At 41.4% G+C, this 24084-nt stretch overlaps 1 pseudogene; it reads right to left on the reverse strand.

The window, feature by feature from the left end:
• Window positions 1-113: 113 nt before the first annotated feature.
• LOC128594757 (60S ribosomal protein L37a-like) lies at window positions 114-24084 on the reverse strand (annotated as a pseudogene).

The following is a 24084-nucleotide window of genomic DNA, read 5'->3' on the forward strand; positions in this document are numbered from 1 at the left end:
GGTCTTTTATAGACTTGGTCTATTGAAATATTTTCATCTTGTTATCCATCTTGTCTATCTTTTCCTCTATTTTGCTTATTATGTTTTACATAAATTAACCCATTTATAATAGGCTAGTGATATTTGGAAAGGTGGTGCTTGTACTGGTCTTTCAGTTCCTTCAGTCATCTGATAGTGGACTTTACTCTTAGGGAGGATGTGGTGTTGTAGGTCCAGGCACCATCAGCTACGTTTTTATGCAGGAACCACAGTGCTAGATCCCCTTCATCTTGGCTTTGCCACAGAAAGAGCAAGTGTACTTGGTGTGCTGGCTGATCTCAATTTTTTTTCACCATTTTCCATGGTGGGTTCCATATTTACCAATGATTCCTTCCTTCTCAGTGCATTTAGCCACGTCACCACAAACTAGGTCCAAACACAGAGAGCTATGTTGTGTAATATACAAATACCTCATGACTTATAATGGAGTTATATCCTGATAACCACTATAACAAGGGCTCTGAGAGTTATGAGCCAGGAATTACGGGTGAAACCTAAATATCTCTCTCATAATATCACAGTATGTTATAGAACCTCTGGATTACATTATCTGTCTCTAGGGAGTGTTACATTTTGTTTTCATGGCACATAAATTGCCTGCCGGTCACCTTGAATCCATTAGGCTTGGTTGGAAGCTTTTGTGATATGGGCTGATTTCAGTTTTGCCTTACTCTCAGGATGCAGTCCTTATTCTCAGAATGTGAATTTTGTGAGATCTCAACTAAAGTCTGGGTGGTTCATCAAGGTCTTTCCACCCCAGCTGGAAAAGACCAGCTCTAACCTCCACGTTGGGTTAGGCCCAACTCTAACCTCCACGTCCTCAGCACTATGTGGTCCCGAAGTCTCTGCTTACCCCTCTGCTCCTGGGCCTTCATTCTGAAAATGCACAGATTAAACATTAGCCAAATGCCTTACCAAAATTCTCACACAGATTTTGGAGACTCTTGGTCTATACTTAAAAATGATCCCCACGATCCCAGTGTCCTTGGTGTCTTCAATTTCTATTTCTTCATCCCAGTGAAGCTACTGCTTCATCTCTGCTTGTTCTCTTTTTCTGTGTGCAGCAATTCAGTTTGCTTTACTTCTCTTGAGGAATATAGCTCTGCTTTGGTTGCTGTCCAATGCAGCTTTGAAGAGCATATTGTCATCTCTTTACAGGTGTTTATGGTAGGAGAGTGGATCCATTGTTATGTCTCTCTCTCTCGTTTTTGTTTTTTTTTTTCCAGCAATTGGATTAACAGTAAGAGCCATATGTTTCTTTTTTTTTTTTCCATACAGTCTCACTATGTCACCCTAGGTAGAGTGCTGTGACATCACAGCTCATGGCAACCTCAAACTCTTGGGCTTAAGCGATTGTCTTGCCTCAGCCTTCCAAGTAGCTGGGACTACAAGCACCCACCACAACACCCGGCTATTTTTTGGTTGTAGTTGTCATTGTTGTTTGGCAGGCCTGGGCTGGGTTCGAACCCACCAGCTCGGGTGTATGTGGCTGGCACCCTAACCGGTGAGTTACAGGTGCAGAGCCAAGAGCCGTATCTCTTTTTAAGAGCCAAGAAATCCTTCCCTAGAGGATCCAGAAGGCTTCCCATCATCTGATCAGAACTACACCAGAGATCCTGATCTGTCACTGGCAAGGAATGAAATTCCTATAGAAGTTCAGACTGAGCAACTTCTGTCACCTCCCCTCACCACTCTCCCTCTCCCTCACTCATGCGTTCCACACGGCTTCCATTCCTTTCCCTGGAACATGCTATCTCAGAGACTTTGTGTGTGCTGTACCATTGACCTGACATGATATTCTTTCTCTAGATAGTCACAGTATCTGACTTGCTGTTATTTGTTTATTTTGTTTCTTCATTTTTGTCTTCCTCCCACTAGAATGTAACCTCCATGATAGCAGGGACTATTTTTTTGGCCGCTGTATCCACAGTGTCAGACTTCCTGGCACAGAGCAGGTGCCCAGCGAATTCTTATTATACAGGTGGTTCAAATATCACCTCCTGGGGCTGAGGCCAGGCCTGAGCACTCTGTAACCTCCAAGCAACTTTTGGGCTCCATGGAAACTGAGGGTCAAAGAATAAGTGCCCTTCCCTGTGTCCACATGATGTAGGTAAACCTGAGAACTCAACTGTCCTCAGCTGGCAAGAGAGAAGGAGGGATGGGGCATGGATTGAGTGGGCCATCAGAAATGCTCGCCCTCTGTAACACAGACTACAACAGGGGAGGGGGCCTTCCTGTTCTAGAGACCTCATCCAGGGTCTCTGTACCACCCCAACCCCCCAGAAGCCTTTATCAGGTCCCTGTTCTTGACAGTGAAAGAGGAGACCTAGGTGTTGTGTTAAGGTGGGGATTGCTCACGGAATAAGAGGCAGGAGTCCTCTTGCTGCTCTGACCTGAAGGGCACTTACAACGAACAAGCCACTGTCCAGATGCTGAGAAGTTTTGTCTTCCACCCCTGTGTGCCAGGGCCCAGCCTGAGGGACAGATGTGCAGTCTCACACTCCCAGTCCAATCTGAGGTCTGCCACCCAGGGAGGGAGGACAGGGGGAAATGGTCTCCCCCCTGAGGTCCCATGATGGGTAGGGCTGAGGGTTCCTGGAGCCTGAGCAGCCCACAAAAGTTCTGCCACTGGGGCTTGCCAGAGGAAAGGGACCATTCCTTGAAATTCATCCAACTGGAACCCTGATGCCTGCATTTCCTTTTGAGTGTCAACCTGAGAGGTTGATTACCAAGGTTGATGACCTTGGTTGATAACAAAGGAGGTTGATGACCAAGAGGTTGCTGCGAACTATGATGCCATGGCACACTACTGAGAGTGACAAAGTAAGACTGTCTCAAAAATAAATAAAATATTACGATATGATCCAACAATTCCACTTCTGGTTATATACTTAAAAGAATTGAGAACAAGGTCTTGAGGAGACATTTGTATTTCTATGTTCATAGCTGCATTCTTGACAGTAGCTAAAAGGCAGAAAGGATGCAAGTGTCCATCAATGCATGAATGGATAAAAAAAGGTGGTATATCCTTTATGAGCAAAACAATAGAATGCTGAAAAGAAAAATTTCAAATTGGGTGTTCAGAAAGAAATCAGACACTTTGAATATGTGTCTGTCACATAAAATAGGAGTAAAGGGACTGCCTTCCGGTCATACAGAGCTTCACTTTCCCACATGCTGGCAAATATACCCACACAGTTGATCCTCACCACAGCCTGGAAAGCAGAAGAACAACTGTCACTATTCACCAGATGAAGATGCAGCCACATAACTGTTTAGTGAGAAATCCAAAGAGTATCTGAATGCCCAGTGTCTTCCACATTATGCTGCTACTAACTCGAAACTGCTAGACTGTGCAGCCTTTGATATATATTTCCTAAACAGATGAATAAAAGCATTCAGTATGCTCAATAAAGATAAAATAAACCAAATATGGCTCTAACCCTATGAAATACTCAGGCCTGAGCGTCATGCTTCTATGTCCACACTGTGTATGCTTCCAGATGCAGAAGCATCCTGCTGCCATTGCTCCCTCGGCCTCAAAGGATTAGATGGTACACCCGACCCTGTTGTGGCTGTTGACTCCTGCTTGAGGAAGGCTTCTCACTCTACCCACAGGGAGGGAAGTTGAAAGTGCATTTATACATTTTTCTGACATTTTGTCCAGAAAAAAATGTCCCCTCTATCACTTACTTTCTATATCTACAGGTCAAAACAAACTACTTTGTAATATACTTAGATTAAGAAAATGAAAATCAAGTGTATTTTTTCTATTTTGATTCAGGTCTCATTCCGTTTCCTTGGCTAGAGTGCAATGGTGTCATCATAGCTCCCTGCAGCCTTGAACTCTTGGGCTCCAGTGATCCTCTTGCCTCAGGCTCCTGAGTAGCTGGGACTACAGGGGCACCTATCACCATGCCTAGCCAATTTTTCTTTTCTTTTTTTTTGCTTTTTGCAGAGATAGGGGGGTCTCCCTATGTTTCCCAGGCTACTCTTAAACTCCTAGCCTCAAGTGCACAGGAAGCTATAGAGTTTCTACACCAAGTTCCAGAGTGGCCAGTGAGAGGGTGCTGAGATCCCATTTTTTCAAGATCCACTCCTCTAGTAAAGCTAATACATCACTTCTAAGCCCAGACTGTTTCCATCATATGTCTCTTTAAGAAAGTAAGCTAAACTTGGGGTGGCGCCTGTGGCTAAACGGAATAGGGCGCCGGCCCCATATGCTGGAGGTGGTGGGTTCAAACCCAGCCCCAGCCAAAAATTGCAAAAAAAAAAGAAAGTAAGCTAAACTTTTTAAAAAGGAGAAAGAAGCCAATCTCACTGAAATGAATTACAAATGGGAGAGGCTGAGGTCATGGGGATAGAAATGATCAATCAGAAGACCATAAATACATCATTAATATTGATGGTGACAAACATTTACCTATTACTTACTATGTGTCAGGCACCCTTCTAAATGCTTTACCCATTTGTCTCCCTTAATCACTCAGCAATTCAACCAATATTTATTGGTCTCCTATATAATAAATGACCATCATGTACTAGATATTAGGAATAGCATTAGTGAACAACATATTCCTGTTCTCAGAGAGCTTTTAGTATTGCAGATGAAACTGAAAAAACATGACAAACATTAAGAAATATGTAACTGATTCTGGGAAGATGGCTGACTGGTAGCAACCCTTAGAAGCTCCTGAGCAGAGGAAGAAAAACTGGATAGAATTGTACTCTATGAAGCCAAAGGTGGGGGACCTGAGCCAAGAAGTTGGGTAAGCTGTAACTCCAAGATAGAGCATTCAAGAAAACAAATTATAGGTACAAACCCTATCAACTAGAGAATGGGAGACCCCTCCCCCAAGCAGGAGGCCTGCTGCAGGCTATCTGCAAATGAGCAGGGAACAAAAGACCTCTCACTTTACCTCGCTGGAAAGAGCTGCTAAGCTCCAGGTCTCTTTCTCCAGGGAAGTCTCATTTATGAACATAGACTTGGCACCACCAGGCATAAAATTGAACACATATTTTCCCCCACAAGTCCAAACTCCCAGTCCACCCTTCCCCCTCGCATGGCGGTCTGAAGTTCTGCCCCCTGCAAAGCACAGAGTGTTTCATCTTGTACTGAAAATCTGTGCATAGTGTGGACCACCAACCATCTTGATGGAATCTTTGACTAACAGGGAAGAAAGAGAGTGTGGGAATAAAGGGACACTCAGTGGGAGGAGGAGCAGTCCCCTGGTTATGACTATTCCTGGCCAGTGGTGGTGTCGACCCTCAGTTTGGGCTGTGTCAGGTGAGACAGGGTGCAGAACCTCTGGCTCTGATGGCACCCACAGCACAAGAGTGGTTGCCCCATGTGGACTGAATTCAGCAGACAGGGCTGCTCTCCAGCCCTGCTGGGCCTGTGAGCAGACACTTGCTAGGTGTGGACTGAGACCTGAGAGCAAGGGTGTGGTCCCCTGATTCCAACAGAACCTTCAAGGAGGGCTAGGGCTTGGTCCCCTGTCTCCAGAGGGGCTGGTGAGCAGAGGCTTACCAGATGAGGACTGAGACCTATAGGCAGGGTGCGATGCCCTGACTCTAACAAAGCCTATGAACAGAGGCTTACCAGGCAGTAGAGTGAGACTGGCAGGTGGGGCCTGGTCCCCTGACTCCAACTGGTCTGGCAAGCAGAGGCTAGCTGGGTGTGGACTGAGACTGGTGGGCAGGGGCATGGCCCCTGGCTCCAACTGGGCCTGTGAGCAGAGAAGCAGACAACAGTCTGGCAGTGGGAGTGTGGATCCCTGGCTCCAACTGTGCTGTTGGAGACCCTTGAACCCCTCTCTGTTGAGCAGGGTTTGTACTGCCTGAGACAATTTATTGGAACCTGTGTCTGGGGCTGTCCACTTGGGGACATTCTGAGGTTGACCTTCAAAGTTATGTAGTGGAAAAGAACTGAAGGATGGGGGTTGGGTACCACAGCTGTTTGTATCTCTTCACAGTAGAGATTTAAATCTAATACTGTGGCTTCTTAGGATAGAATAGAGGTTGGCTGATATCAAAACAGAACTAGCATGTGCTATCTCACCAAGTAGGTCCTCAGAGTCTCTGGCCAAAACTCTGAAACGGGCCTTTGTAAGGTTGTAGGAGAAAAGCCACAATTACAAAGCCTAGCACTTTGGTAAGGGGCTATCTCTACTACCCAGGAACCCCAATTCAATCTCACCCTACCAGTTCTAATAACCAAATGGTGGAAAATAAACATGGTGCAGACCCAACAGAAGAACTCTGGCAACATGAATAACCACAGTAGATCAACTCCCCCTCCCCCACCAAGAAATGACAAAGGAGATACAACTGAAGATGCCATGCATAGACAAATGGCAGTAATGTCAGAAGTTGAATTCAGAATACGAATTGCAAATAAGATAAATAGAATGGAAGAAAAGATAGAAATTGAATTCCAAAGAGTAGTTCTAAAGTTGTCTCAATAAATTAATGAATTCAAAGCCCAAGTCAACAAAGATATGGACATAATGAGAAAAGGGATAGCAGAGCTCAAGGAAACAAAAAAGTTAGTTGAGGAACTCCAAAATTCAGTAGAATCCCTCAGTAATAGAGTTGACCAGACAGAAGAAAGGATCTCTGAAACTGAAGACAAAGCTTTTGAACGTTTCCCAAACACTCAAAGAGGCAGACAAATGGAGAGCAAAAACTGATCATTCCCTGAGAGAGTTGTGGGATCACTACAAAAGATCAAACATTCATCTTATAAGAATTCCTGAATGAGAAGAGGATGGCCCTAAAGGTACAGATGCTCTACTCCAAGAGATTTTGGAGGAGAATTTCCCAAGCATTGCAAGAGATACAGAACTTCAAGATAGCAGACAGTTTCAGAACCCCAGCAAGACTCAATCCAAATAAAGCATCTCTGAGACAAATTTTGATTAACTTTGCCAAAGTTAAGACAAAGGAGAAAATTCTGCAAGCAGCCAGACATAAGAAAAGCATCACCTACAAAGGGAGAAGTATCAGAATGACTGCATGTGTATGTATAGAGAAAATAAAAATAAAAAGAAGGAGGCACAGGCTGACTGATTGGATACATAAACTCAGGCCGAATATCTGCTGTATACAAGAATCTCACCTTACCTTAAAGGATAAAAATAGACTTAGGGTGAAGCAATGGAGTTGTATAATACAAGCAAATGGAAACCAGAAAAAAAGCAGGGGTTGCAATTTTAGTAGCAGATACAATTGGCTCTAAACCAACAAAGATAAGAGAAGTCACTAAATATTTGTCAAGGGAAACACCCAACATGAAGAGATTTCAATAATTAACATTTATGCACCCAACCAGAATGCTCCTCAATTCATAAAGCAGACCCTAATGGATATGAACAACTTGATATTTTCCTGTACTATAATAGTTGGAGATTTTAACACCCCTTTGACAGTTTTGGATAGATCCTCCAAGAAGAAACTAAACAAAGAAATATTAGTAGTGTTTGACCCTAGAACAAATGGACTTCACAGACCTCTACAGAACATTTCACCCTAATAAAAATGAATATAAATTCTTCTCATCAGCCCATGGGTCATCCTCCAAAATAGATCATATCCTAGGACGCAAGTCTAACCTCAGCAAATTTAAAAGCATAGAATTATTATTCCTTGTATCTTCCCAGACCACCATGGAATAAAAGTCGAACTCAGCAGTAACAGGTATCCTCATACTCAAACAAAGTCAAGGAAACTAAATAATCTTAGGCTCAATGATAGCTGTGTCAAAGACGAAATTAATAAGGAAATCACCAAATTTTTGGAACAAAATGATAATGAAGACACAAATTATCAAAACCTGTGGGATACTGAAAAGGCAGTCTTAAGAGGGAAATTTATAGCATTGGAAGCCTTCATTAAGAAAACAGAAACAGAGGAAGCCAATAACTTAATGGATCATCTCCAGTAAGTAGAAAAGGAAGACTATTCCAACCCCAAACCCAGCAGAAGAAAAAGAAATAACCAAAATTAGGGCAGAATTAAATGAAAGTAAAAACAAAAGAATCATTCAGAAGATCAATGAAACAAAAAGTTGGTTTTTTGAAAAGATTAACAAAATTAATCAACCTTTGGCCAACCTAACCAGAAATAGAAAAGTAAAATCTCTAATATCATCTATCAGAAATGATAAAGGAGAAATAACAACAGACACTTTAGAAATTCAACAAATCCTCAGTGATTACTACAAAAATCTCTATTCCCAGAAATATGAAAATCTGAAGGAAATGGACTAATACCTGGAAACACGTCACCTTCCTGGACTCAACCAGAAAGAATTAGAAATCTTGAATAGACCTCTATCAATCACTGAAATAGCATCAACAATACGAAATCTCCCCAAAAAGAAAAATCTGGGACCAGATGGCTTCACATCCAAATTCTATCAAACCTTTCAAGAGGAACTAGTACCTATATTACACAACGTTTTTGAAAGCATAGGAAAAAAAGGAATACTTCCCAACACATTCTATGAAACAAATATCACCCTGATACCCAAACCAAGAAAGGATCCAACAAAGAAAGAAAACTATAAACCAATATCATTAATGAATATACATGCAAAAATATTCAATAAGATCTTAGCAAACAAAATTCAACAACACATCAAGAAAATTATACACCATGATCACATTAGTTTTACTCCAGGGTTACAGGGTTGGTTCAAATCTATAAATATAATACTTCACATCAATAAAATAAAAAAAGACCATATGATTCTCTCAATTGACACAGAAAAAGCATTTGATAATATCCAGCATCCTTTCGTGATCAGAACACTTAAGAAAATAGGTATAGAAGGGACATTTCTTAAACTGATAGAGGCCATCTTCAGCAAACTCACAGCCAATGTCATATTGAATGGTATAAAATTGAAAACATTTTCACTCAGATCAGGAACAAGGCAAGGATGCCCACTGTCTCCACTGCTATTCAACATAGTAATGGAAGTCCTAGCCATTGCAAACAGGCAAGAGAAGGTGATCAAGGGTATCCAAATAGGGTCAAAAGAGATCAACTCTCACTCTTCACTGATGATATGATCCTATACCTGGAAAATCCCAGGGACTCAACTTCAAAACTCTTAGAAGTGATCAAGGAATACAGCAGCATCTCAGGATACAAAATCAATACTTACAAGTCAGTAGCTTTTGTATACGCCAACAATAGTCAAGCTCAAAAAACAATCAAGGACTCTATTCCTTTTACGATAGTGCCAAAGAAGATGAAATATCTGGGAATTTACCTAACAAAGGATGTGAAAGATCTCTATAAAGAGAACTATGAAACTCTGAGAAAAGAAATAGCTGAAGATGTTAACAAATGGAAAAGCATACCATGCTGATGGCTGGGAAGAATCAACATTGTTAAAATGTCCATACTACTCAAAGCAATCTACAGATTTAATGCAATCCCTATTAAAGCATCATTGTCATACTTTAAAGAGCTTTAAAAAATAGTACTTTTTAAAATATGGAATCAGAAAAAACCTTGAATAGCAAATACGTTACTCAGAAATAAGAACAAATCAGGAGGTATCACGTTACCAGACTTCAGGCTATACTATAAATCTATAGTGATCAAAATGGCATGGCACTGGTACAAAAACAGAGTGGTAGATTTATGGAACAGAATAGAGAACCACCAAGAGATGAACCCAGTTACTTACCATCATTTGATCTTCAACAAGCCTATCAAAAATATTCAGTGGGGGAAAGACTCCCTATGTAACAAATGGTGCGGGGTGAACTGGCTGGAGACCTGTAGAAGACTGAAACTGGACCCTCACCTTTCACCATTAATAAAATTGATTCTCACTGGATAAAAGATTTAAACTTAAGACATGAAAGTATAAAAATACTAGAAGAGAGTGCAGGGAAAACACTCGAAGAAATTGGACTGGGAGAATATTTTATGAGGAGGACCCCCCAGGCAATTGAAGCAACATCAAAAATACATTACTGGGATCTGTTCAAACTAAAAAGCTTTTGCACAGCCAAGAGCACAGTAAGTAAAGCGAACAGACAACCTTCAGAATGGGAGAAGATTTTTGTAGGTTATGCTTTTGACAAAGGTCTGATAACTAGAATCCACAGAGAACTCAAACTAATCAATAAGGAAAGAACGAATAACCCTATTTCTATGTGGGCAAGAGACTTGAACAGAAACTTTTCTGATGAAGATAGGCTCATGGCCTACAAACATATGAAAAGAATGCTCATCATTCTTATCATCAGAGAAATGCAAATCAAAACCACTTTGAGATATTTAACTCCAGTCAAATTAGCCCACATTACAAAATCCCAAAACTATAGATGTTGGCATGGATGTGGAGAGAAGGGAAGCCTCAGACTTTCAACTGTTGCCTTAAGGGGAGGGTGCAGTTTGGGAACTAAATCAGTGATAGGTAGACAGTGTCAGAATTGGTTTGGAGGACACCTAGTTGGTGTCTGCTACAAAACTGAATGCTCATTTTAAACATTCCCCAACAATTGGCCACAGAAGTCTTTTTCTATGTTGATGATTGTTGTGGTGAGAGCAGAGGAAAAGGAAAAACAGGGGGATATGACAAACATATAAAAAACAGAAAAAGGTGAATAATAATCTAGTGATAAAACAACCAATAGAAGCAGATTCAGAGAAGGTCTAGAAGATATTGGAATTAATAGATAAGAACTTTAAAATAACTGTAACTTAAAAGATGGTTTCGACTTACAACTGTTTAACTTATAATTTTTCAACTTTACAATTGTGTGAAAGCAATACACACTCCAAGCAACATGCAATGGAACCTGGATAAACCCATTATAAATCAAAATTATCATAAATTGAAATTACATTTATATGATATTTTCAACTTAACAATGGGTTTACTGGGCTATAACTTCATTATAAGTCAAGGAGTATCTGTATATTAAACAAAATAGCCCTGGGCTTGGACCTAGCTAGTAGTGCCATGGCTAAATGCACCAAGAAAAATGGAATCATCGACAAATACAGGAACCACTATGGGTGCCTCCCTCAAGAAAATGGTGAAGAAAATTGAAATCAGCCAGCACACCAAGTATACTTGCTCCTTCCGTGGCCAAAACCAAGACGAAAAGAGAAGCTACGGGAACCTAACACTGTGGTTCCTGCCACCACCAACACCACATCCTCCAAATAGGAAAATCCACCATCAGACAACTGAAGGAACTAAAGACTGGTATAAGCGCCACCTTTCCAAATATCACTAGCCTCCAATAATGAATTAATTTATGTAAAAAAGAATAAGCAAAATAGAGGAAGAGTAGACAAGATGGATGACAAGAGGAAAATATTTCAATAGACTAAGTCTATAAAAGACCATTCTAGAACTCCAGTATAAAATATCTGGAAAGAACTCATTGGATGCATTTGAGCGCAGTCCAGAAACAAGAGATGGCAGGATCAGTGATCTCAAAGACAGTTCAGTCTAAGATCTAACCTGAAACACAGAGAAAAAGAGTAGAGAGAATCCAAACTGAGCAAAAAGACAAATGCTAACAGTGCACCTGCCACCCTCACAGTGAGGAAAAGAGAAAGGGACAGAGCAACCCTTAAAGCAACAATGACTGAGAATTTTCAAGTCTGATTAAAGACAGCAACTCTCAGAGCTGTGAGCTCTGTGAACCCCAAAGACAATAATTGAGAAGAACAAATACCAAGCCACATATAGGCAATTGTAAACGACTTGCTGAAAGTCCTAGACAAAGAAAAAAAAAAGTTCTACAGCCAGAGATAAAAAGAATGTTATTTTCAGAGAAGTAAAATGGTTGCAAGCCTCTTGACTTTAATTAAAACTATGGAAGTTAGAGGACAATGGAATTAACATCTTTAATGTGGTCACTTAATCTCTCTGAGACTGCAGAGAGGTTCATGAGAACCAGATAGTGTGACTGCTAGAAGAACAAAAAAGAACCCTAATATCAGAAGGTCATCCATCAGATATAAATGAAAAATAAACATACAATAAACATGATTTTAGATTTTTTTCTTCAAAAGGGAAACATTTATCAACAGCAGACATGCACTGTGAAAAGTACTTAAGAAGTTCTCGAAACTACACAGAAATTATCCCAAATGGAAGTATCGTACTACATGAAGGAATAAAGAGCCCCAGAAAGGCTAAATATAGGGAAAAATAGAAATAAATATTGATTTTTTGAAGTAACTACAATAATACTAAATCTGTTGCTTGGGATTTACAACATGTATGAAAGTAAAATAGATAAACATGATTTATCTATTTTAGAAGATCTATGGATAGGCATGGTGGCTCATGCCTGTAATCCCAGAACTTTGGGTGGCTGAGGAAGAAGGATCACTTGAAATGGAGTTTGATATTGCAGTGAGTGCAATGATGATGCTACTGTACTCTACCCAGTGACAAAGAGCAAGACCCCGTCTCAAAGAAACGAAACACCACCACCACCACCCCAAAAAACAAGTAAAATACATTAAAAAACATAGCACAGGCGTGGTGCCCATAGCACAGTGGTTACGGCGCCAGCCACATATACAGAGGGTGGCAGGTTCAAACCTGGCCCGGGCCAGTTAAACAACTGCAACAAAAAAATAGCCAGGCATTGTGGTGGGCACCTATAGTCCCAGCTACTTGGGAGGCTGTGGCAGGAGAATCGCTTGAGCCCAAGAGTTTGAGGTTACTGTGAGCTGGGCAACACAGTGAGACTCTGTCTCAAAAAAAAAAAAAACAAAAACAGCATAGCACGAAGGGCTGGAGGTAGTTTAATGGTTGCATGATGCTTGAGTTTTGGGAAGCAGCAAAGTATTAATTTCAAGTGGACTGTCATAAATCAAAATGCATACTGCTAAAGACAGACAGGTGTACGAAGAGAAACTGCTCTTTTCTGCCTCTGGACACACTGTGTGAGGAGACATGTGTGGCTAGATCTGAAGTAGCCACCCAGGAGGGAAGGAAGGAAGGGAGATGCTCCTATAGCTCCATTGTTCACCCTGAGCTGATGCGGACACCTGTCCTGGAAGCCCTTGCCTCTGGGCTACTTGTTGACAAAGCCACCTGTCCCTTTTCTGTTTCTTGCAGCTGAAGGCTTCTTAACAACCCCAGGCAGCCCTCGTGAGGGCTGACTAGAGGGGCAGTAGCAGAGTACAAGGCACAGTACACAGGAGCTAGGAGACACGGCTGGAGCTAGGAGACACGGCTTCAACTCCCAGCTCCCTCTCATTGGCTGGCTGCTCTTGGTAAATTGCTTAATCTCTGAGACCACAGCCGGTTCCACAAGAACCACATGTAAGAGAAGGTTCAGGCTTAGCAGGGCACATAGGGTGGTAGCTACAAGGCAAAGGGAATCCATAACCTAGAGCCTGAGGTTCTGTTCATTCTTTGTGTAGCCACACCCAGAGCACCAGGGCTTTGAGTCCAGGACCTGTCAGTTCCTGAAGGCACTCAAAGGGAGGCTTTTCATCTATGAAAGAAGGATGAGAACCTTGGTGCTCGTGGAGAGGAGTAACAAGGCAGACTCTGGGAAAACATCAGTGGAGTGAATATTACACTTCTAAGGACAAAAGGAAATATAAAATCTCATATCCATATTCAGGCCTTCAAGAGGAAGGGAAAAATGTATATACAAGTATTTGTTTTTCACTACCTCATTCAAAAAATACTTACTATTTCTAGACATGGAGGTAGATGATACATGAACAGGCATATTTACTGCTTCCATGAAGCAGTGTATGAAGGTTCCAATTTCTCCACATCTTTGCCAATATGTTCAGTTTCTTTCAAAAAAACCTCTATCTTACTGAATGTGAAATGATACTTTATTGTATTTTTGATTTGCAGTTCTCTAATGACTAATGATGGTGAGCCTGTTTTCATGTGCCCATTGGCCATTTGTTTATCTTCTTGGAGAAATGTCTACTGACGTCCTTTGCCCATTTTTAAATTGGAGTATTTGTCTCCTTGTTGTTGTGGCATGTTATTATTGCCTGCCTGGTTTTTGTCTTTGATGTCCTTTATCAATTCTACATAATGCATGATGAGATGTGGCACCCAGATCTCCCCACCCCAGACCGCCCACGCCACCCATGATAAAGCTATTACACTTCCCTCAGCCTGGAGTATTCTGCCTGGTGGTTCAGCTCAGTCACTCTCCAGGAATCTCTCTCAGATGAAGACAGCCCCCAGCGTCCAAGGTCGCATCCCTTTCCAAGGGAAACCCATATCCAATGCGTGGTATAAAATCCCAGCACCCTTGCCTAAATGTGGCATACTCCGAAGGGTCAGTTCCGCTCCAGAGCTCCCTGTGGGGTTGGCTGAGGCCTCGGCTGTGACATCCAACCATCCTAGGTAGAGCATCTCAGCTCAACCTCTCTTTCTGCCCAGCCACTGCCCCCTCTTCACCACAGGCATGGATCCCAGGATTGCTCCCCCAGAAATGTATTGAATGCAAATCTGTGTCTCAGAGTCTGCTTACTGAGGAACTCGACCTGCAACGTCCATGAAGCATTATTGTAACTGTCATTCATTTAGGTTTACCCGCATATTTATCATCTTCTTAGCTCTTATTCCTCCTTGCATCTCAGCCCTTTCACTTGGGATCCATTCCTTTTGCATGAAGCATACCCTTTAGAATGTCCTTTGATGCAGGTCTGCTGAGGAGATGCTCTTAGCCATCCCTGGTATGAAAATGCCTTATTTCCTCTTCATTCCTGAAAGATGGTCTCCCTGGCACTATCTCCCCCACCCCACCCCAGCACAACTGAAGACATTTGAATTTTCTCACTGTTCAGAGATAAGTTAACAGTTTAACTCTTGTCTCTTGAAGGTAAGATGCTTGTTGCAACAACTGAAGGAGGTGGGCTGAGATTACCCATTATAAAGGTGGGTATGCTGATTTCTCTCTGTCCTATTATTTTCCCCAGTGTTATATCATGAGAAATTTCAAACACACAAAACTGTTGAATTACAAAGTGAACACCCATAAGCCACTCTAGATTCTATAATTAACATTGTGCCACATTTGCTTTATCATATATCCATCTGTCCCTCCCTCTATCCATCTATCAATACTTTTTTTTTTTTTTTGGAGACAGAGTCTCACTTTGTTGCCCTCCATAGAATGCTATGGCGTCATAGCTCACAGCAATCTCAAACTCTTGGGCTTCAAGCTATTCTCTTGCCTCAGCCTCCCAAGCAGCTGGGACTACAGGTGCCTGTCACAATGCCCAGCTACTTTTTTTCAGAGACAGGGTCTCACTCTGGCTCAGACTGGCCTCGAACCTGTGAGCTCAGGCTATCTACCCACCTCAGCCTCCCAAGCGCAGGATTACAGGCCTGAGCCACAGAACCCGGCTCAATCCATATTTTTTGGTGCATTTCAAAGATAGTTGCAGAAATTAACATGCTTTATTCCTAAACACTTTAATAAGCATATCATTACCTAGAGTTCAAATTTATGATTTTTCAAAAACAAAGTTCACATGTAATAAAAAGAACACATTTTTGCCAAATGTATACAATATGTAACCAAATTTTCTTATAAGTTATGAAACATTGCTGTTGCCACAGAAAGTTTCCCTATGCCTTTACCCAACAATCCTCACTCCATCCCATCCACAGAAACAATCACCGCCTTGATTGTTTGTTTGTTTTAGCCACAGAGTAATGCAGCCTATTTTATTATTTATTTATTTATTTTGAGGCAGAGTCTCACTCGGTCACCCTGGGGTTGAGTGCCAGTGGCATGATAGCTCACAGCAACCTCAAACTCTTTGACTCAAGCAATTCTCTTTCTGAGGAAAGAGAAATACTTTGTATTTTATCAGTCCCCAGTAGCTGGGACTACAGGCACCTGCCACAATGCCCAACTAGTTTTTCTTTTTTCTTTTCTTTTTTTTTTTTAGTAGTAACAGGGTCTTGCTCTTGCTCAGGCTGGTCTTGAACTCCTGAGCTCAAGCAATCCACCTGCCTTGGCCTCTCAGAGTGCTAGGATTACAGGCATGAGTCACCACGCCTGACAATGTAGCCTGTTTTAGAACTTTATATGCAGGTCACTATGAAAGTTTTGAGACTGCCTGTGTCATGGTCCATTATTTCATTTCCAAGAAACACGGTTGACAGCAACCTTGTTTGTTTGTTTGAGACAGAGTCTCACTCTGTCGCCTTGTCTTTGAGTGCTATGATGTCTTCATAGTTCACAGCAACCTCAAACCCTTGGGTTCAAGCAATCCTCATGCCTCAGCTTCCTGAGTAGCTGGGACTACAGGCACCTGCCAAAACGCCAGACTAATTTTTCTATTTTAAGTAGAGACAGGGTCTCACTCTTGCTCAGGCTAGTCTCAAGAACTCCTGAGCTCAAACAATCTGCCATCTTGGCCTCCCAGCAAAAGTTAATGGAGGAGCCAGAGTAAAATACCACTACACACAAGCAGAACAGCTGAAATTAAAAACCGGACAACATCAGATCAGGTGAGCACAGGGGGCGACTGGGATTACAGGTGTGAGCCACCCCACCCGGCCTGACAGCATCCTTTCTGATTCACCTGTGCAAGTTTCAACTTGCTCAGTTTATTGGTGTTGCTGGGAGGGCTTCATTTATTTCTGTCCATGCAGATTTTACATTTCTTGATTTTTGTGTATGTCAAACTTTCATAATGACCCACATATGAATGGAATCATAAGTATTCTTTTTTATAAGGCTTCTGCCATTTAGTACATTTTTGAGTCTTAAATTTTGTTGTGTGCATTAGGAGTTCATTCCTTTTTATTGTTAGTATTCCATTTTAAAAATATGGTACAGTTCGTTTATCCATTCTCTTGTTAATGAGTCCTTGGGATGTTTATAGTTTGGGGTTATTACAAAAAAAAAAAAAAGCTGTGATGACCATTCTCACACAAGTCAAAGGGCATTTGCTTTCACTTCCCTTAAGTGTGGAATTCTCAAGGAATGAAAAAGTATTGGTTCGGTTTTTATAAGAAACTGTTAGAACTTTTCTGAAAGTGCTTGAACCATATTACACTCCTATCACTAGTATTTAAGAGTTCTAGTCGCCCCCCTTGCTCACCTGATCTGGTGTTGTCTGGTTTTTAATTTCAGCTGTTCTGCTTGTGCGTAGTGGTATTTTACTATGGCTCCTCCATTAACTTCTGTTTTATATACTTTGTATTTCATCAGGCACATTCAGTGATAGAACTGTTATTCCTGATATATTTAATCTTTCATTACCTTGTACCGATCCTCTTTATTCCTAACGATTTCTTTTCTTCTGTCTACCTAAATAACAAAGAGAGGCTCTCTAAAAGCAAAAGATATTTATTCAGGAATAAGGCATTGCCATGGGACTATGCATGCCATAGTAAATTATGTGAACATTCAGGGTGGTAAAAGGAGACAAAGGTTTTTAAAGGAAAATGAGGAGGATTACATGATTGTTTTAAGATAATTATCCCTGGCTACCAAGATCAATAATAAGGGTGATACTATTACAAGGTTGGGACAGGTAGTTGCTGGGCAGATGTCCTCATTTTCTTGTGTATAAGGCTTCAGTGACTAGATTGTGGGTTTGCAGTCTTTTGTGATAGTTTGCAGTCAGATGTGGTAGCATGAGAACATTCTCCTCACAGCCTTCTCTGGCTCTGTCAGAGCTTGTTTTATTTTAACATAGGTTCCTCCACTTTGATTCTGACAACTTTCCCATTTCTCCCTTTTGATCAAGATCTTTCTCTGAAAGCATCACTGATTAATCAACCTGTAGTTATGTTTTGATTGTCCCTTGATGCCAAGGTAGACCTGCCCTGGATCCTGATTATGTCCCACATTGAGGGGAATGATTGACAACTAGGAATCAGTGTCAAGACCCTTTTAGCCATATACAAGAGAGGTATGAAAGGAGTGGCTCTTGAAGCTAAATCTAACTAGAGTTAGTAAGTCCATTAGTAAGTTCAATTTTGTCTGTTCCATAGTCTTTTGCCATCATCTCAAAGTGCTGAGCCAGCGTTGTTCTGTTAGGAGTTATACCTTTGCAAAAATTTTAATAAGTAACAGATAGTTTAACAAGGAAAAAGTAAAAAAAAAAAAAAAAAATGCCTGGCCAGTGAACCCAGGCAAAAACATATGCTGATATATATATATATATATATATATTTTTTTTTTTTTTAGAGACAGAATCTCACTCTGTCACCCTCAGTAGAGTGCTGTGGTATCACAGCTCACAGCAACCTCCAGCTCCTGGGCTTAGGCAATTCTCTTGCCTCAGCCTCCCGAATACCTGGGACTACAGGCACCCACCACATGCCCGGCTGTTTTTTGTTGCAGTTTGGCCTGGGCCAGGTTTGAACTCACCACCCTCTGTATATGGGGCCGGCGCTCTACTCACTGAGCCACAGGCGCCGCCCAATATGGTGATAATTTTAAAGGCATTTATGTTTTTATTTTAGCAATAATTTTAAAAGAGCTTATTTATTAGAGATTTACTTAAGTTATATGAACTAAAAGGTATTTGAGTTACTTACTATATATTTTTATGAGCCAATCTGAATAGAATTTAAATGATTTCTAGTTGACTACACTAGATTTTACCATGTAGATGTAACATAACACATGCACATATGTCCAAACACATATACACCCACAAAAAAAAAATAGCTTTCATTTTAGAATTTTAGTCATGGGATAGTAATAAAAGCTCACTGATTTATACAAGACAGCTGGATCAAATTACATTTCTGACCAAATTGGGAGCTTGGTCACATGACTATTTATTTGCCAAACTTTATTTGCTCTAAAAGGCAATTTAATAAAAGCTGTAGACCAAAGTTTTGGGTAAAACAATTTCCATAGGGCGGCCCCTGTGGTTCAGTGAGCAGGGCGCCGGCCCCATATACCAAGGGTGGCGGGTTCAAACCCAGCCCTGGCCGAACTGCAACAAAAAAATAGCCGGGCGTTGTGGTGGGCGCCTGTAGTCCCAGCTGCTCGGGAGGCTGAGGCAGGAGAATCGCCTAAGCCCAGGAGTTGGAGGTTGCTGTGAGCTGTGTGAGGCCACGGCACTCTACCGAGGGCAATAAAGTGAAACTCTGTCTCTACAAAAAAAAAAAAAAAAAACAATTTCCATAGCCATTTGCTTTGTCAAGAAACAACCTTCTTTATCCTTTTCCCAAGTTCAAATAAGTTTATGGTTAAATTTTCAATGTTTAAATTTTAGTTTATACATTTAAAATTTAGTTAAATGTATAAGAAAGACAAAATCTCTAAGTAGCCTTGAACTCGTAACAAATCTATCCTTCATTGGTCCGGTATATTGAATATTCCAGATGGGGAAACATTAACAGGTTTTTTTATTTTTGTTTTGTTTTGCTTTGGTTTTTTGCCTTTTCCTTTTGGTCCATTTCGCAAAGTAAAATTTTTATGCCAGTGATACCTTGTATTACTGCTCTGAGCTCAAGTTTTAGACTGTTTGATCTGAGAGCCTAACCTTTATAAACATTTATCTTATTTCCTTTTAGACTATTAATCTTTCAATTGTTTTAAAAAACCTAAATTTACATTTCTAAAAGATCTCTAGATTGTTGGTTATGCAACTTTTTTAAGACTATTTTTTCTTGGTTGACATGCCATAAGAATTTATTAGCTCTTATTTTCCTTTCTCCTGTTCCTCCTTTTCCTCTTTTCTTTTCTTTTTTTTTTAAGAGACAGGGTCAGGGTCTCTTCTGCTGTCCAGGCTGCCATGCAGTTTGAAATCATAGTGATCCTCCTCCTTCAGCCTTCCGAGTAGCTGGGCCTATAGATGTATACCACCACAACAGAGTAATTTTTCTATTTTTGTAGAGATGGGAGTCTTGGGGTCTCATATTGCCCAGGCTGGTCTTGAACAATCTCAAGCATTGTTCTTGCCTCAGGTTCCCAAAGTGCTGAGAGGTGTGAGCTACCATGCCTGGCCTTCGTGTGTGTGTGTGTGTGTATATATATTTGTATTTTTTTTTCATGATAATCTTCTTCATCTTAGTAGATGTGCTGCTGAAGCATGAACCCTACTGGTTTTTAATTAGCCATCTTGTACTACCATTTAGAATTTTGCTCTTGGAAAAATTTTTGAAACAAAAGTCAAACCAAAACAGAAGCATTCACAAAATGTTTAACCCAGACACACAGATCAAAAATATTAAATTATGTGCACAGACCAATAGTGATTTCACCATAAATGACATGCCTCACAGAAAGAACATAAATTCTGTAGAAACCAGAGTACTCAACCCAGAGAGATATCTATCTTTATGCCAGAAGGAACTTGCCAGAAAAGACAAAGTCTTTCATCATTCCAGGTAGACATAAGGTCTTTTATTAAGATGGCCTTATGAGCAAACTGGATCTTGAAAGTTACCAAAAAATCCCTACCTGAAAGAGGGAGAAGACTCAACAGGGAAGAAAATGTGAGCCATGAAAGCCGACATCAAATGAGTACTACATGCTGGTTCCAAGAATCACCAATCTTTTTACAATCATTATCTTTCTTTAAGGTCTTGTTTCTGACCCCATTTTATGTCAACCTAAGTAAGAGAGGGTCTCTAAAGGAAAGAGGTATTTATTTGGAAATAGGGCATTGCAATGGGAATACATGCACCATAACTCTGTGAGATTTAGGGAGGTAAAGGGAGACAAAGGATTTTGAAGGTGAAACAAGGATTATGTATTGTTTTAAGATAATTATCCCTGGCCACAAAGCATAACAAAGGTTATGCCAGTCCAAGTTGGACAGGAAGTTGCTAGGCAAATGTCTTCACAGAAGTATTTTTTTGTAGACCGTTTTGATGACCTTTGTTGCTAGGTTGTGGATTTTGCCATCTTTTGTGATCATTTTGTTATTGGGCATACAAGCATGAGAACCTTCCTTTGAAGCCTCTCCCTACCCTATTCTATTTATCAAGGTGTTGTTTTGGTTAACACAAATGATTCCCTTTTAATGCTGACAACTTTCACATTTCATTAAAATTTTGCCTCAGATTCAAAGAGCTGTAATTTTGGATAGTTTTACCTTTTTATTCATCTTTAAAAATTTTTTTTTTTTTTATTGTTGGGGATTCATTGAGGGTACAAGAAACCAGGTTACACTGATTGCATTTGTTAGGTAAAGTCCCTCTTACAATCATCTTGCCCCCAAAAGGTGTGGCACACACCGAGGCCCCACCCCCTTCCCACCTTCCCTCTCTCTGCTCTTCCTTTCCCCACCCCTCCCTAAAAAATACTTTTGAGATTCATTGAGGGTACAAAGAATTAGGTTATACTGATTGCATTTGTTAGAGTCCCTTTTACAATTATATCCCACCCCCAAGAGGTGTGCCATACATCATGACCCTCCCACTCCCCTCTCTTCCCCTCCTCTCCTCCATCCCTCATTCCCCTACCCCACCCCTTGTATTAGCTCATCTACTGCCTTCATATTAGAATTGAGCACATTGGTTTTTATTCATCTTTTCAGTTTTGTCATTATAGTTCAGCCATGTTCTTGTGATAGTATATATTGCTAGACTAAACCCAAACTTACATTTTGTATTTTACCTAATAGGTTTATTCCCTTTACTTTTAAAAATTTCTTTTTTGAGACAGGGTCTCATTCCATCACTTAGGCTAGTGTGTGCAGTGGTGTCACAGCTCACTCCCATCTCAGACTCCCAGTGCTTAAGCAATCCTCTTGCCTCAGCCTCCCAAGTAACTACCGTGTTTCCCCAAAAATAAAACATCCTCTGAAAATAAGACCTACTTACAGGTTTCCTTCTGGGTGAAATATAAGGCATCCCCCCGAAAATAAGGCCCCCCCAGGCTCTGTCTCGGAATGAAAATTAATTTACTGTAAACTGGATGCTAGGGCCATCTAGCCACCAGTGACGTTAGGCGGAGTCCTGACGTCACTGTGTGGAGGCGGAGCGGAGGTCCGAGTGAGCGGTGAGCATGGGCTGGAGAGAGGAGACTTTCACAGATGCGTGTACAAGAACAGGAGGATCAGAGTGGTCGGGATGCGGCGAAGGTGGTGAGTGCTGGTCTGTTTCTGGTGACACTGCCTGATGCTAGCGGCCGCCCTCATGATGACTGAAGGTAGGATTCAGTTTGTCTGGTGTTGACAACTTTATATTACCGTATACAGGTAATAAATTTCCTTTATTTTCATTTAACAATAAATGTGTACCGTATTCTTTTTCATGGAAAAATAAGACAGCCCCTGAAAATAAGACCTAGTGCATCTTTGTGAGCAAAAATTAATATAAGACACTGTCTTATTTTCGGGGAAACAGGGTAGGACTAAAGGCACATCCTACCAAGTCCGGCTAATTTTTTCTATTTTTGGTAGAGGCATGTTGTTGTTCTTCCTCAGGCTGGTCTCAAGTAATGCTCCTGCTTGGGCCTCCCAAAGTGCCAAGATTACAGACATGAGCCACTGTGCCCAACCAATTTCATTTAGTTTCATTTGGACTTTTAAATCTATTTGAACTTGTTACTGTACCTCACTCTTCCAAGTTTTCCTGCTTTTTAAATGTTTGGGTTTTCTACTATTCTTTTAAAAAGAAAAAACACTTGATTTTTTTCTTTTGTTTTTTAAAAAAAAATTTTAGGTTCACAACAAAATTAAGTGGAAGGTGAGTTCCCAAATACTCCCTAGGCCCCACCATGAACATCCCCCACCAGAGTGGTACATTTGTTACAATTGATAAGCTAACATTAACACATCATCAGTCACCTTCCATAGCTACATTAGGGTTCATCTTGGTGTGGTACATCTTATAGGTGTACAAATGTATGATGTGTATTATCTATCATCACAGCATCATACAGAACAGTTTCACTGCCCTGAAAATCCTCCATGTTATGCTTCTCTTTTCCTCCCTAGTCCTAACCCTGTCTACCACTTTTACTTTCCAGTTTTGCCTTTCCCAGAATGTCATATATTTGAAATCATAGGATATGGGTGGGTACAGCATGTCCACCGAGCTGGTGGTGCTCAGGGTCCTCACCAGGCCAGGCTTGTGCACTGAGGTTCACAGTGTTTCCATTACCCTGCCAATCTTTGGAAAAACTGCCCCCTTCTCCCAACTGGCTCTGTGACTAGGGATACTTTGTATTTTGTCATCAAAAGAACTAGACTGACAAAAGACTGTGGTCAGACCTGAGGCCCTCAATCTTTAACTATAGAGGGTCCACACCTAATCTGGAGGCCGGAACAGAAAACCCTGTGGTCATTCAGACGCTGAACCTCTGGGGACCCCTTCCCAAGCGCTAGCCTTTAAACAGATCCCTTATGGGAGATACTGGGCTCAACAGGGACAGTTCCATAGTTCCTGAAGGCTCAGAGATTCTGCTGCCTGTGGACAGGGACCTGGACCTGTTCATCTCCCACCTAGGACACTGTGCCCTTGAGATAGCCAAGGCTGCTGGGGGATTTGACCTTCTCAGGCTGAAGTTGCAGCTTCTCATCTGACCAGTCCACCTCCCATGGCTGCTGCTAGCTTTATCAGCCACACACCTGCCTCTCCTCTCTCAATTCCCACAGCTTCTTAACCTCCCTGGCACAGATACAGATGTTTGTCCTTGAGGACCTGTTGCTACCTCCCCATCACCCACAAGGTAGCCACTAGAGCAGCTTTCCCTTCCCAATTCTGTTCCTATCACGAACTATTGCCCACCCAGGAAAGCCAGTACAAACATTGCCTCTTCTGTGCTGTCCTTCAAAGTTCCTCCCTGTAAAGTTTCACTGCTGTCATTTACCTGCCTTGGCCTGGGATCCCCAAGGAAACAAACCTGGAATCCCAAGGCCTGGCAGGGAGCAGGAGCTCAAGGTTCCAGTGCTGTGAACAAGCAGATGGCACCTTGCTCCTCCCTGGGACTCACTTTTCCAGTTTGGAGATGGTCCCTTCAGATGGCTCCAGTCTTCTGCCAGTTGCTTACCCTTCCCTAAGTCTTCTGTGGAAGTAACAGGAACCTGAGGACCAAGGGCCAGAATACTGGCTGGCGTGGTAAAACCCAT

This window comes from Nycticebus coucang, chromosome 9 (genome assembly GCF_027406575.1).
Source record: "Nycticebus coucang isolate mNycCou1 chromosome 9, mNycCou1.pri, whole genome shotgun sequence".
Taxonomy (NCBI): Eukaryota; Metazoa; Chordata; class Mammalia; order Primates; family Lorisidae; genus Nycticebus; species Nycticebus coucang.